The sequence below is a fragment of the Prunus avium genome, chromosome 3, assembly GCF_965620075.1.
Source record: "Prunus avium chromosome 3, drPruAviu1.hap1.1, whole genome shotgun sequence".
NCBI classification, from domain to species: Eukaryota; Viridiplantae; Streptophyta; class Magnoliopsida; order Rosales; family Rosaceae; genus Prunus; species Prunus avium.
In genome coordinates, this window is record NC_142286.1 from 19,211,653 (window position 1) to 19,226,701 (window position 15,049).

The window sequence follows — 15,049 nt, forward strand, 5'->3', positions numbered from 1 at the left end:
TGTGGAAAGTGAAGGATACTATCTAATAAATAAAAAAATTAAAAAATTAAAAAATTAAAAAAAACTAATTTCGAAGCCTTTTCAACTTGAGTTATTAAGCCCTAGGAGTGTTTTACATTTAATGCCCTAAAGCTAGCTAGCTTGGGAGTCATTGGCCTAACACTCGCTACATGGGTTGATTAGAAAGCGAATGGAGTTAGGAGAAAAAAAAAAAAAAAAGTGTGAAAAAAAAAATAAAATAAAAAATAAAAATTCAAGACAGTATCAATTCCGTGCTCAAAGTGCAAGATGTTATAATTTTCATGGAAAGCTCTATGAATTCCTTAGAATTTGTTCATTCCTTATCTTTTTCTTGTTTCACCCATCACCCTAAACCCCATTACAACCTTAGTGAAAGTCCTACTTGATCCAAGGAGAAGTGTGGTTCCTCATGTGGAGAATAGGTGTGGAAGTACTATGGTCGGATGGTTTAAATGTTTTCAAGTATGCGATATCTTCCCATGAGATTTCTTATATTTGTCATGTGCCTTTATTTCAATTATGTGAGTACATCCTATTGCTTTGATTCCTCTCACATATATGAGTGACACTACCTAGTCAAATTTCGAGTGCTGTCATTGGAGTGAACATCCTTGGTGAGAATTGAAGTCAAAGCTTGTTCTTATTTGGTTATTTAACTTTTGTGAAGCATAAGTCGTAGTTATGTTAATGTTGGCTATGTCACACACGACACTCCAAGTTGTTCAACTAAAGTTTGGTTAACCCTTTGATAATGTCTTGAGTTATTGTTGCTTATTTCTTGGAAGTTAGCTAACGGTTGGTGATTATCTCTGAGATCAATATTGGGAAGTTAGTCCATCGCTTGTTTGCGTTGAGTCTTTGTTCTTTTGTTTTTATTTTCTGTGTTGTTTTGCTCGAGGACTAGCAAAATCTAAGTTGTGGGTATTTGATAAGTCCATAAATATACTCATTTATGTACTCTCTTTACTTAGGCTTTGTAGAAGAATTAGACTTAAAAATGGCTTATTACTTCACTTTTCTGATTTTCAGCTTTTCTGCGCTCTTGGAAGGTTTTTAAGGGAAAATCAACTTTTCGGAGGAATTTTAGTGCAAGGTCAATTGGAGATGAAAGCTAACACCTTGAAGTTCAATCTGTGATTTTTCCAGAATTTTCTACCGAGCCAATTGGTACAGTATTACAAGTAAAGTTAGCCCACGTGCAGACAGGACAGTTTCGTACATGTTACGTGAATATGAAGAAACGGAAGCCTTCCCGAATTTTACAAGTTACGTGCTATATATGGTTGGAAAGATAAGACATTTATCTTTCTAAAATATATTTTTCCTGATTTTTCTAGAAGGCCGAAGATCTCCAAATCGTGTGACAATTGGGCTGAGCTGTATTTCCCTGTGGAGTTAGGAATTGTGATCTTTACTTTCCTATTTGGATTCCTTGTTTACCAAGACTTCTTGGACGACTTTTCAGTAAATTTTAGGGTTTAGGACTTTGATTTAAGTCATATAAAAGGCCAGCCAAGGCCCCATACAGAGGATACACGTCCGAAGGAGATCAACCGCGCAAGAGGAAAAAGCTGCCAGCGAGTTCTTTCTTTTCCTTTCTTCTTTTAATTTTCAGTTCTTATGTATTTATTTTTGAGTTCATCCCAGAACATTAGTAACTAATTTCTTGTTAGTTAGGGCTTAATCTTGAAGCCCTAAACATGATTTCAATTCTATAAACAAGTTTGAATGGATTTTTCAGTTTCTACAAGCGGGATGATTTCGGTTTCTCGATGTTATGTGAATTCTGATATTTTGTTTCTTTGAGTAGCTAACTTTGAAGCATGTATCGGAATTAAATTGTTGTAGAACATAGGTCAATTGCCATATTGAATGTGTTCTTGTTTGCAACGAATAATTGGGTTAAGAACTAGTTATGAGAAATCGATTCTTGAATTCCTAATAACAAATGCCATGTTTTAGGGTTTTTGTGACACTCATATTCTCTTTGATCTTAATGGATTCTTGATTGTTAAATTGAGTAAATGCCATACTGGATTTCAATTAAGAATACACGTATTGATGTAAATGCCATACACTTTACATACACTTAAGAGAGAATCATACAACTCGAGTCAAATGCCATGATCTTGTTGTGAGTGTCGTCATCATATGCTTGCTAGAAATTGATTATCTATTGTTGTTTATGGATTGATTGATTGTTTGGAGGTGGATAGTGAGTCCTAGCTATTGTTCTTGATTGATTTTAAACTAATTTCTCTTAAACTCTAATTTAAATTCTGTTCTGTTTTCTTTTATTTACAAAATCAAATCAAAACCCCCTTGGTGTTGGCGTGTGTGTGGAAGTCCTTGTGATTTCAATCTTTATTTTGTTTTCGTGTTTAATTGTGTTCTAGTTTTCTTTGTGTGACATTGATACACATCTCTTTAGATTACAATCTCTGTGGGAAAGACCCTTGCTTGCTTACTATACTATCATTTGATTTGTGCACTTGCAAGGTTTTAATATTGTTGTTAAAAATTACCAACAGAGGAGTCATTTGGTGAGTTTTGAGTGAAATCAAATCGCTAGAAGTATGGAATACACCAACCACTCGAATTAGGAACGATCTGTCGTTGAAATTGAATTGACCAATTTCTCACACCTATTGATTTCGGATCGAGCCCAAAACTTTGGCAACATCATAATATGGTGGGAGGAGTCCTTTGGTGAGTTTTGAGTGAAATCCAATCGCTGGAAGTATGGAATACACAAACCACTCCAATTAGGAACGAACTGCCGTTGAACTTGAATTGTCCAATTTCTCACACCTATTGATTTCGGATCAAGCCCCAAACTTGGGCAACGTCATAATATGGTGAGAGGAGTCATTTGGTGAGTTTTGAGTGAAATCCAATCGCTAGAAGTATCGAATACTCCAACCACTCCAATTAGGAACGAACTGCCGTTGAACTTGAATTGTCCAATTTCTAACACCTATTGATTTCGGATCGAGCCCACAACTTGGGCCACATCATAATATGGTGGGAGGAGTCATTTGGTGAGTTTTGAGTGAAATCCAATCGCTAGAAGTATGGAATACACCAACCACTCCAATTAGGAACGACTTGCCGTTGAACTTGAATTGTCCAATTTCTCACACCTATTGATTTCGGATCGAGCGCCAAACTTTGCCAACATCATAATATGGTGCGAGGAGTCATTTGGTGAGTTTTGAGTGAAATCCAATCGCTAGAAGTATGGAATACACCAACCATTCCAATTACGAACGAACTGCCGTTGAACTTGAATTGTCCAATTTCGAACACCTATTGCATTCGGATCGAGCCCAAAACTTGGGCAACATCATAATATGGTGCGAGGAGTCCTTTGGTGAGTTTTGAGTGAAATCCAATCGCTAGAAGTATGGAATACACCAACCATTCCAATTACGAACGAACTGCCGTTGAACTTGAATTGTCCAATTTCGAACACCTATTGCATTCGGATCGAGCCCAAAACTTGGGCAACATCATAATATGGTGGGAGGAGTCCTTTGGTGAGTTTGGAGTGAAATCCAATCGCTAGAGGTATGGAATACACCAACCACTCCAATTAGGAACGAACTGCCGTTGAACTTGAATTGTCCAATTTCTCACACCTATTGATTTCGGATCGAGCGCCAAACTTTGCCAACATCATAATATGGTGCGAGGAGTCATTTGGTGAGTTTTGAGTGAAATCCAATCGCTAGAAGTATGGAATACACCAACCACTCCGATTAGGAACGAACTGCCGTTGAACTTGAATTGTCTAATTTGGAACACCTATCGATTTCGGATCGAGTCCAAAACATGCGCAACATCATAATATGGTGGGAGGAGTCATTTGGTGAGTTTTGAGTGAAATCGAATAGCTAGAAGTATGGAATACACCGACCACTCCAATTAGGAACGAAATGTCGTTGAAATTGAATTGACCAATTTCTCACACCTATTGATTTCGGATCGAGCCCAAAACTTGGGCAACATCATAATATGGTGGGAGGAGTCATTTGGTGAGTTTTGAGTGAAATCCAATAGCTAGAAGTGTGGAATACACTGACCACTCCAATTAGGAACGAACTGTCGTTGAAATTGAATTGACCAATTTCTCACACCTATTGATTTCGGATCGAGCCCAAAACTTGGGCAACAGCATAATATGGTGGGAGGAGTCATTTGGTGAGTTTTGAGTGAAATCCAATCGCTAGAAGTATGGAATACACCAACCACTCCAATTAGGATCGAACTGCCGTTGAACTTGAATTGTCCAATTTGGAACACCTATTGATTTCTGATCGAGCCCCAAACTTGGGCAACATCATAATATGGTGGGAGGAGTCATTGGGTGAGTTTTGAGTGAAATCCAATCGCTAGAAGTATGGAATACACCAACCACTCCAATTAGGAACGAACTGCCGTTGAACTTGAATTCTCCAATTTGGAACGCCTATCGATTTCGGATCGAGCCCCAAACTTGGGCAACATCATAATATGGTGGGAGGAGTCATTTGGTGAGTTTTGAGTGAAATCCAATAGCTAGGAGTATGGAATACACCAACCAATCCAATTAGGAACGAACTGTCGTTGAAATTGAAATGACCAATTTCTCACACCGATTGATTTCGGATCAAGCCCAAAACTTGGGCAACATCATAATATGGTGGGAGGAGTCATTTGGTGAGTTTTGAGTGAAATCCAATCGCTAGAAGTATGGAATACAGCAACCACTCCAATTAGGAACGAACTGTCGTTGAAATTGAATTGACCAATTTCTCACACCTATTGATTTCGGATCGAGCCCAAAACTTGGGCAACATCATAATATGGTGGGAGGAGTCTTTTGGTGAATTTTGAGTGAAATCCAATCGCTAATTTCGAACACCTATAGATTTCGGATCGAGCCCAAAACTTGGGCAACATCATAATATGGTGGGAGGAGTCCTTTGGTGAGTTTTGAGGGAAATCCAATCGCTAGAAGTATGGAATACACCAGCCACTCCAACTAGGAACGAACTGCCGTTGAACTTGAATTGTCCAATTTCTCACACCTCTTGATTTCGGATCGAGCCCCAAACTTGGGAACTATCATAATATGGTGCGAGGAGTCATTTGGTTAGTTTTGAGTGAAATCCAATCGCTAGAAGTACGGAATACACCAACCACTCCAATTAGGACGAACTGCCGGTGAACTTGAATTGTCCAATTTCGAACACCTATTGATTTCGGATCGAGCCCCAAAGTTGGGCAACATCATAATGTGGTGGGAGGAGTCATTTGGTGAGTTTTGAGTGAAATCCAATCACTAGAAGTATGGAATACACCAACCACTCCAATTAGGAACGAACTGCCGTTGAACTTGAATTGTCCAATTTGGAACACCTATTGATTTCGGATCGAGCCCAAAACTTGGGCAACATCAAAATACGGTGGGAGGAGTCATTTGGTGAGTTTCGAGTAAAATCCAATCGCTAGAAGTATGGAATACACCAACCACTCCAATTCGGAATGACCTGCCGTTGAAATTGAATTGTCCAATTTCTCACACCTATTGATTTCGGATCGAGCCCAAAACTTGGGCAACATCATAATATGGTGGGAGGAGTCATTTGGTGAGTTTTGAGTGAAATCCAATCTCTAGAAGTATGGAATACACCAACCACTCCAATTAGGAACGAACTGCCGTTGAACTTGAATTGTCCAATTTCTCACACCTATTGATTTCGGATCGAGCCCAAAACTTGGGAAACATCATAATATGGTGGGAGGAGTCATTTGGTGAGTTTTGAGTGAAATTCAATCGCTAGAAGTATGGAATACACCAACCACTCCCATTACGAACGAACTGCCGTTGAACTTGAATTGTCCAATTTCTCACACCTATTGATTTCAGATCGAGCACAAAACTTGGGCAACATCATCATATGGTCGGAGGAGTCATTTGGTGAGTTTTTTGTGAAATCCAATCGCTAGAAGTATGGAATACACCAACCACTCCAATTTGGTACGAACTGCCGTTGAACTTGAATTGTCCAATTTGGAACACCTACGGATTTCGGATCGTGCCCCAAACTTGGGCAACATCATAATATGGTGGGAGGAGTCATTTGGTGAGTTTTGAGTGAAATCCAATTGGTAGAAGTATGGAATACACCAACCACTCCAATTAGGAACGAACTTCCGTTGAACTTGAATTGTCCAATTTCTCACACCTATTAATTTCGGATTGAGCCCCAAACTTGGGCAACATCATAACACGGTGGGAGGAGTCATTTGGTAAGTTTTGAGTGAAATCCAATCGCTAGAAGTATGGAATACACCAACCACTCCAATTAGGAACGAACTGCCGTTGAACTTGAATTGTCCAATTTGGAACACCTATTGATTTCGGATCGAGCCCCAAACTTGGGCAACAACATAATATGGTGGGAGGAGAAATTTGGTGAGTTATGAGGGAAATCCAATCGCTAGAAGTACGGAATACACCAACCACTCCAATTAGGAACGAACTGCCGTCGAACTTGAATTGTCCAATTTGGAACACCTATTGATTTGGGATCGAGCCCAAAACTTGGGCAACATCATAATATGGTGGAAGGAGTCATTTGGTGAGTTTTGAGTGAAATCCAATCGCTAGAAGTATGGAATACACCAACCACTCCCATTAGGAACGAACTGCCGTTGAATTTGAATTGTCCAATTTCTCACACCTATTAATTTTTGATCGAGCCTAAAACTTGGGCAACGTCATAATATGGTGGGAGGAGTCATTTGGTGAGTTTTGTGTGAAATCCCATCGCTAGAAGTATGGAATACACCAACCACTCCAATTTGGTACGAACTGCCGTTGAACTTGAATTGTCCAATTTGGAACACCTATTGATTTTGGATCAAGCCCCGAACTTGGGCAACATCATAATATGGTGGGAGTAGTCATTTGGTGAGTTTTGAGTGAAATCCAATCGCTAGAAGTATGGAATACACCAACCACTCCAATTAGGAACGAACTGCCGTTGAACTTGAATTGTCCATTTTCTCACACCTATTGATTTTGGATCGAGCCCCAAACTTGGGCAACATCATAATATGGTGGGAGGAGTCATTTGGTGAGTTTTGAGGGAAATCCAATCGCTAGAATTATGGAATACACCAACCACTCCAATTAGGAACGAACTGCCGTCGAACTTGAATTGTCCAATTTGGAACACCTATTGATTTCGGATCGAGCCCCAAACTTGGGCAACATCATAATGTGGTGGGAGGAGTCATTTGGTGAGTTTTGAGTGAAATTCAATCGCTAGAAGTACGGAATAGACCAACCACTCCCATTAGGAACGAACTGCCGTTGAACTTGAATTGTCCAATTTCTCACACCTATTGATTTCGGATCGAGCCCCAAACTTCGGCAACATCATAATATGGTGGGAGGAGTCATTTGGTGAGTTTTGAGTGAAATCCAACCGCTAGAAGTATGGAATACACCAACCACTCCATTTAGGAACGAACTGCCGTTGAACTTGAATTGTCCAATTTCTCACACCTATTGATTTCGGATCGAGCCCCAAACTTGGGCAACATCATAATATGGTGGGAGGAGTCATTTGGTGAGTTTTGAGTGAAATCCAATCGCTAGAAGTATGGAATACACCAACCACTCCAATTAGGAACGAACTGCCGTTGAACTTGAATTGTCCAATTTGGAACACCTATTGATTTCGGATCGAGCCCCAAACTTGGGCAACATCATAATGTGGTGGGAGGAGTCATTTGGTGAGTTTTGAGTGAAATCCAATCGCTAGAAGTATGGAATACACCAACCACTCCAATTAGGAACGAACTGCCGTTGAACTTGAATTGTCCAATTTCTCACACCTATTGATTTCGGATCGAGCCCCAAACTTGGGCAACATCATAATATGGTGGGAGGAGTCATTTGGTGAGTTTTGAGGGAAATCCAATTGCTAGAAGTATGGAATACACCAACCACTCCAATTAGGAATGAACTGCCGTTGAACTTGAATTGTCCAATTTCTCACACCTATTGATTTCGGATCGAGCCCCAAACTTGGGCAACATCATCATATGGTGGGAGGAGTCATTTGGTGAGTTTTGAGTGAAATCCAATCGCTAGAAGTATGGAATACACCAACCACTCCAATTAGGAACAAACTGCCGTTGAACTTCAATTGTCTAATTTCGAACACCTATTGATTTCGGATCGAGCCCCAAACTTGGGCAACATCATAATATGGTGGGAGGAGTCGTTTGGTGAGTTTTGAGTGAAATCCAATCGCTAGACGGATGGAATACACCAACCGCTCCAATTTGGTACGAACTGCCGTTGAACTTGAATTGTCCAATTTGGAACACCTATTGATTTCGGATCGAACCCCAAACTTGGGCAACATCATAATGTGGTGGGAGGAGTCATTTGGTGAGTTTTGAGTGAAATCCAAGCGCTAGAAGTATGGAATACACCAACCACTCCAATTAGGAACGAACTGCCGTTGAACTTGAATTGTCCAATTTGGAACACCTATTGATTTCGGATCGAGCCCCAAACTTGGGCAACATCATAATGTCGTGGGAGGAGTCATTTGGTGAGTTTTGAGTGAAATCCAATCGCTAGAAGTATGGAATACACCAACCACTCCAATTAGGAACGAACTGCCGTTGAACTTGAATTGTCCAATTTGGAACACCTATTGATTTCGGATCGAGCCCCAAACTTGGGCAACATCATAATGTGGTGGGAGGAGTCATTTGGTGAGTTTTGAGTGAAATCCAATCGCTAGAAGTATGGAATACACCAACCACTCCAATTAGGAACGAACTGCCGTTGAACTTGAATTGTCCAATTTCTCACACCTATTGATTTCGGATCGAGCCCCAAACTTGGGCAACATCATAATATGGTGGGAGGAGTCATTTGGTGAGTTTTGAGTGAAATCCAATTGCTAGAAGTATGGAATACACCAACCACTCCAATTAGGAATGAACTGCCGTTGAACTTGAATTGTCCAATTTCTCACACCTATTGATTTCGGATCGAGCCCCAAACTTGGGCAACATCATCATATGGTGGGAGGAGTCATTTGGTGAGTTTTGAGTGAAATCCAATCGCTAGAAGTATGGAATACACCAACCACTCCAATTAGGAACAAACTGCCGTTGAACTTCAATTGTCTAATTTCGAACACCTATTGATTTCGGATCGAGCCCCAAACTTGGGCAACATCATAATATGGTGGGAGGAGTCGTTTGGTGAGTTTTGAGTGAAATCCAATCGCTAGACGGATGGAATACACCAACCGCTCCAATTTGGTACGAACTGCCGTTGAACTTGAATTGTCCAATTTGGAACACCTATTGATTTCGGATCGAACCCCAAACTTGGGCAACATCATAATATGGTGGGATGAGTCATTTGGTGAGTTTTGAGTGAAATCCAATCGCTAGAAGTATGGAATACACCAACCACTCCAATTAGGAACGAACTGCCGTTGAACTTGAATTGTCCAATTTGGAACACCTATTGATTTCGGATCGAGCCCCAAACTTGGGCAACATCATAATGTCGTGGGAGGAGTCATTTGGTGAGTTTTGAGTGAAATCCAATCGCTAGAAGTATGGAATACACCAACCACTCCAATTAGGAACGAACTGCCGTTGAGCTTGAATTGTCCAATTTCTCACAACTATTGATTTCGGATCGAGCCCCAAACTTGGGCAACATCGTAATATGGTGGGAGGAGTCATTTGGTGTCTTTTGAGTGAAAACCAATCGCTAGAAGTATGGAATACACCAACCACTCCAATTAGGAACGAACTGCCGTTGAACTTGAATTGTCCAATTTCTCACACCTATTGATTTCGGATCGAGCCCCAAACATGGGCAACATCATAATATGGTGGGAGGAGTCATTTGGTGAGTTTTGAGTAAAATCCAATCGCTAGAAGTATGGAATACACCAACCACTCCAACTTGGAACGAACTGCCGTTGAACTTGAATTTTCCAATTTCTCACACCTATTGATTTCGGATCGAGCCCCAAACTTGGGCAACATCATAATATGGTGGGAGGAGTCATTTGGTGAGTTTTGAGTAAAATCCAATCGCTAGAAGTATGGAATACACCAACCACTCCAATTAGGAACGAACTGCCGTTGAACTTGAATTGTCCAATTTGGAACACCTATTGATTTCGGATCTAGCCCCAAACTTGGGGAACATCATAATGTGGTGGGAGGAGTCATTTGGTGAGTTTTCAGTGAAATCCAATCGCTAGAAGTATGGAATACACCAACCACTCCAATTAGGAACGAACTGCCGTTGAACTTGAATTGTCCAATTTGGAACACCTATTGATTTCGGATCGAGCCCCAAACTTGGGCAACATCATAATATGGTGGGAGGAGTCATTTGGTGAGTTTTGAGTGAAATCCAATTGCTAGAAGTATGGAATACACCAACCACTCCAATTAGGAATGAACTGCCGTTGAACTTGAATTGTCCAATTTCTCACACCTATTGATTTCGGATCGAGCCCCAAACTTGGGCAACATCATAATATGGTGGGAGGAGTCATTTGGTGAGTTTTGAGTAAAATCCAATCGCTAGAAGTATGGAATACACCAACCACTCCAATTAGGAACGAACTGCCGTTGACCTTGAATTGTCCAATTTCTCACACCTATTGATTTCGTATTGAGCCCAAAACCTGGGAAACATCATAATATGGTGGGAGGAGTCATTTGGTGAGTTTTGAGTGAAATTCAATCGCTAGAAGTATGGAAGACACCAACCACTCCCATTAGGAACGAACTGCCGTTGAACTTGAATTGTCCAATTTCTCACACCTATTGATTTCGGATCGAGCGCAAAACTTGGGCAACATCATCATATGGTGGGACGAGTCATTTGGTGAGTTTTTTGTGAAATCCAATCGCTAGAAGTATGGAATACACCAACAACTCCAATTTGGTACGAACTGCCGTTGAACTTGAATTGTCCAATTTGGAACACCTACGGATTTCGGATCGAGCCCCAAACTTGGGCAACATCATAATATGGTGGGAGGAGTCATTTGGTGAGTTTTGAGTGAAATCCAATCGCTAGAAGTATGGAATACACCAACCACTCCAATTAGGAATGAACTGTCGTTGAACTTGAATTGTCCAATTTCTCACAGCTATTGATTTCGGATCGAGCCCCAAACTTGGGCAACATCATAATATGGTGGGAGGAGTCATTTGGTGAGTTTTGAGTGAAATCCAATTGCTAGAAGTACGGAATACACCAACCACTCCAATTAGGAACGAACTGCCGTTGAACTTGAATTGTCCAATTTGGAACACCTATTGATTTCGGATCGAGCCCCAACCTTGGGCAACATCATAATATGGTGGGAGGAGTCGTTTGGTGAGTTTTGAGTGAAATCCAATCGCTAGAAGTGTGGAATACACCAACCACTCCAATTAGGAACGAACTGCCGTTGAACATGAATTGTCCAATTTCTCACACCTATTGATTTCGGATCGAGCCCAAAACTTTGGTAACATCATAATATGGTGGGAGGAGTCATTTGGTGAGTTTTGAGTGAAATACAATTGCTAGAAGTATGGGATACACCAACCACCCCAATTTGGAACGAACTGCCGTTGAACATGAATTGTCCAATTTCTCACACCTATTGATTTCGGATCGAGCCCAAAACTTGGGCAACATCATAATATGGTGGGAGGAGTCATTTGGTGAGTTTTGAGTGAAATCCAATCGCTAGAAGTATGGAATACACCAACCACTCCAATTAGGAGCGCATTGTCGTTGAACTTGAATTGTCCAATTTCTCACACCTATTGATTTCGGATCGAGCCCAAAACTTGGGCAACATCATAATATGGTGGGAGGAGTCATTTGGGGAGTTTTGTGTGAAATCCAATCGTTAGAAGTATGGAATACACCAACCACTCCAATTTGGTACGAACTGCCGTTGAACTTTAATTGTCCAATTTGGAACACCTATTGATTTCGGATCGAGCCCCAAACTTGGGCAACATCATAATATCGGGGGAGGAGTCATTTGGTGAGTTTTGAGTGAAATCAAATCGCTAGAAGTGTGGAATACGCCAACCACTCCAATTAGGAATGAACTGCCGTTGAACTTGAATTGTCCAATTTCTCACAGCTATTGATTTCGGATCGAGCCCCAAACTTGGGCAACATCATAATATGGTGGGAGGAGTCAATTGGTGAGTTTTGAGTGATATCCAATTGCTAGAAGTACGGAATACACCAACCACTCCAATTAGGAACGTACTGCCGTTGAACTTGAATTGTCCAATTTCTCACACCTACTGATTTCGGTTCGAGCCCCAAACTTGGACAACATCGTAATATGGTGGGAGGAGTCATTTGGTGAGTTTTGAGTGAAATCCCATTGCTAGAAGTACGGAATACACCAACCGCTCCAACTAGGAACGAACTGTCGTTGAACTTGAATTGTCCAATTTCTCACACCTATTGATTTCGGATCAAGCCCAAAACTTGGGCAACATCATAATATGGTGGGCGGAGTCATTTGGGGAGTTTTGTTTGAAATCCAATCGTTAGAAGTATGGAATACACCAACCACTCCAATTTGGTACGAACTGCCGTTGAACTTTAATTGTCCAATTTGGAACACCTATTGATTTCGGATCGAGCCCCAAACTTGGGCAACAACATAATATGGTGGGAGGAGTCATTTGGTGAGTTTTGAGTGATATCCAATCGCTAGAAGTGTGGAATACACCAACCACTCCAATTTGGAATGAACTGCCGTTGAACTTGAATTGTCCAATTTCTCACAGGTATTGAATTCGGATCGAGCCCCAAACTTGGGCAACATCATAATATGGTGGGAGGAGTCATTTGGTGAGTTTTGAGTGAAATCCAATTGCTAGAAGTACGGAATACACCAACCACTCCAATTAGGAACGAACTGCCGTTGAACTTGAATTGTCCAATTTGGGACACCTATTGATTTCGGATCGAGCCCAAAACTTGGGCAACATCATAATATGGTGGGAGGAGTCATTTGGTGAGTTTTGAATGAAATCCAACCGCTAGAAGTATGGAATACACCAACCACTCCAATTAGGAACGAACTGCCGTTGAACTTGAATTGTCCAATTTCGAACTCCTATTGATTTCGGATCGAGCCCAAAACTTGGGCAACATCATTATATGGCGGGAGGAGTCAAGTGGTGAGTGAAATCCAATCGCTAGAAGAATGGAATACACCAACCACTCCAATTAGGAACGAACTGCCGTTGAACTTGAATTGTCCAATTTCTCACACCTATTGATTTCGGATCGAGCCCCAAACTTGGGCAACATCATAATATGGTGTTAGGAGTCATTTGGTGAGTTTTGAGTGAAATCCAATCGCTAGAAGTATGGAATACACCAACCACTCCAATTAGGAACGAACTGCCGTTGAACTTGAATTGTCCAATTTCGAACACCTATTGATTTCGGATCGAGCCCCAAACTTGGGCAACATCATAGTATGGTGGGAGGAGTCATTTGGTGAGTTTTGAGTGAAATCCAATTGCTAGAAGTATAGAATACACCAACCACTCCAATTAGGAACGAACAGCCGTTGAACTTGAATTGTCCAATTTCGAACACCTATTGATTTCGGATCGAGCCCAAAACTTGGGCAACATCATAATATGGTGGGAGGAGTCATTTGGTTAGTTTTGAGTGAAATCCAATCGCTAGAAGTATGGAATACACCAACCACTTCAATTGGGAATGAACTGCCGTTCAACTTGAATTGTCCAATTTCGAACACCTATCGATTTCGGATCGAGCCCCAAACTTGGGCAACATCATAATATGGTGGGAGGAGTCATTTGGTGAGTTTTGAGTGAAATCCAATCTCTAGAAGTATGGAATACACCAACCACTCCAATTAGGTACGAACTGCCGTTGAACTTGAATTGTCCAATTTCTCACACCTACTGATTTCGGTTCGAGCCCCAAACTTGGGCAGCATCGTAATATGGTGGGAGGAGTCATTTTGTGAGTTTTGAGTGAAATCCAATCGCTAGAAGTATGGAATACACCGACCACTCCAATTAGGAACGAACTGTCGTTGAACTTGAATTGTCCAATTTCGAACACCTATTGATTTCGGATCGAGCCCCAAACTTGGGCAACATCATAATATGGTGGGAGGAGTCATTTGGTGAGTTTTGAGTGAAATCCAATAGCTAGAAGTATGGAATACACCAACCACTCCAATTAGGAACGAAATGCCGTTGAACTTGAATTGTCCAATTTGGAATACCTATTGATTTCGGATCGAGCCCAAAACTTGGGCTACAACATAATATGGTGGGAGGAGTCATTTGGTTAGTTTTGAGTGAAATCCAATCGCTAGAAGTATGGAATACACCAACCACTCCAATTGGGAACGAACTGCCGTTCAACTTGAATTGTCCAATTTCGAACACCTATTGATTTCGGATCGAGCCCCAAACTTGGGCAACATCATAATATGGTGGGAGGAGTCATTTGGTGAGTTTTGAGTGAAATCCAATCGCTAGAAGTATGGAATACAACAACCACTCCAATTAGGAACGAACTACCGTTGAACTTGCATTGTCCAATTTCGAACACCTATTGATTTCGGATCGAGCCCAAAACTTGGGCAACATCATAATATGGTGGGAGGAGTCATTTGGTTAGTTTTGAGTGAAATCCAATCGCTAGAAGTATGGAATACACCAACCACTCCAATTGGGAATGAACTGCCGTTGAACTTGAATTGTCCAATTTCGAACACCTATTGATTTCGGATCGAGCCCCAAACTTGGGCAACAACATAATATGGTGGGAGGAGTCATTTGGTGAGTTTTGAGTGAAATCCAATCGCTAGAAGTATGGAATACACCAACCACTCCAATTAGGAACGACCTGCCGTTGAACTTGAATTGTCCAATTTCTCACACCTAT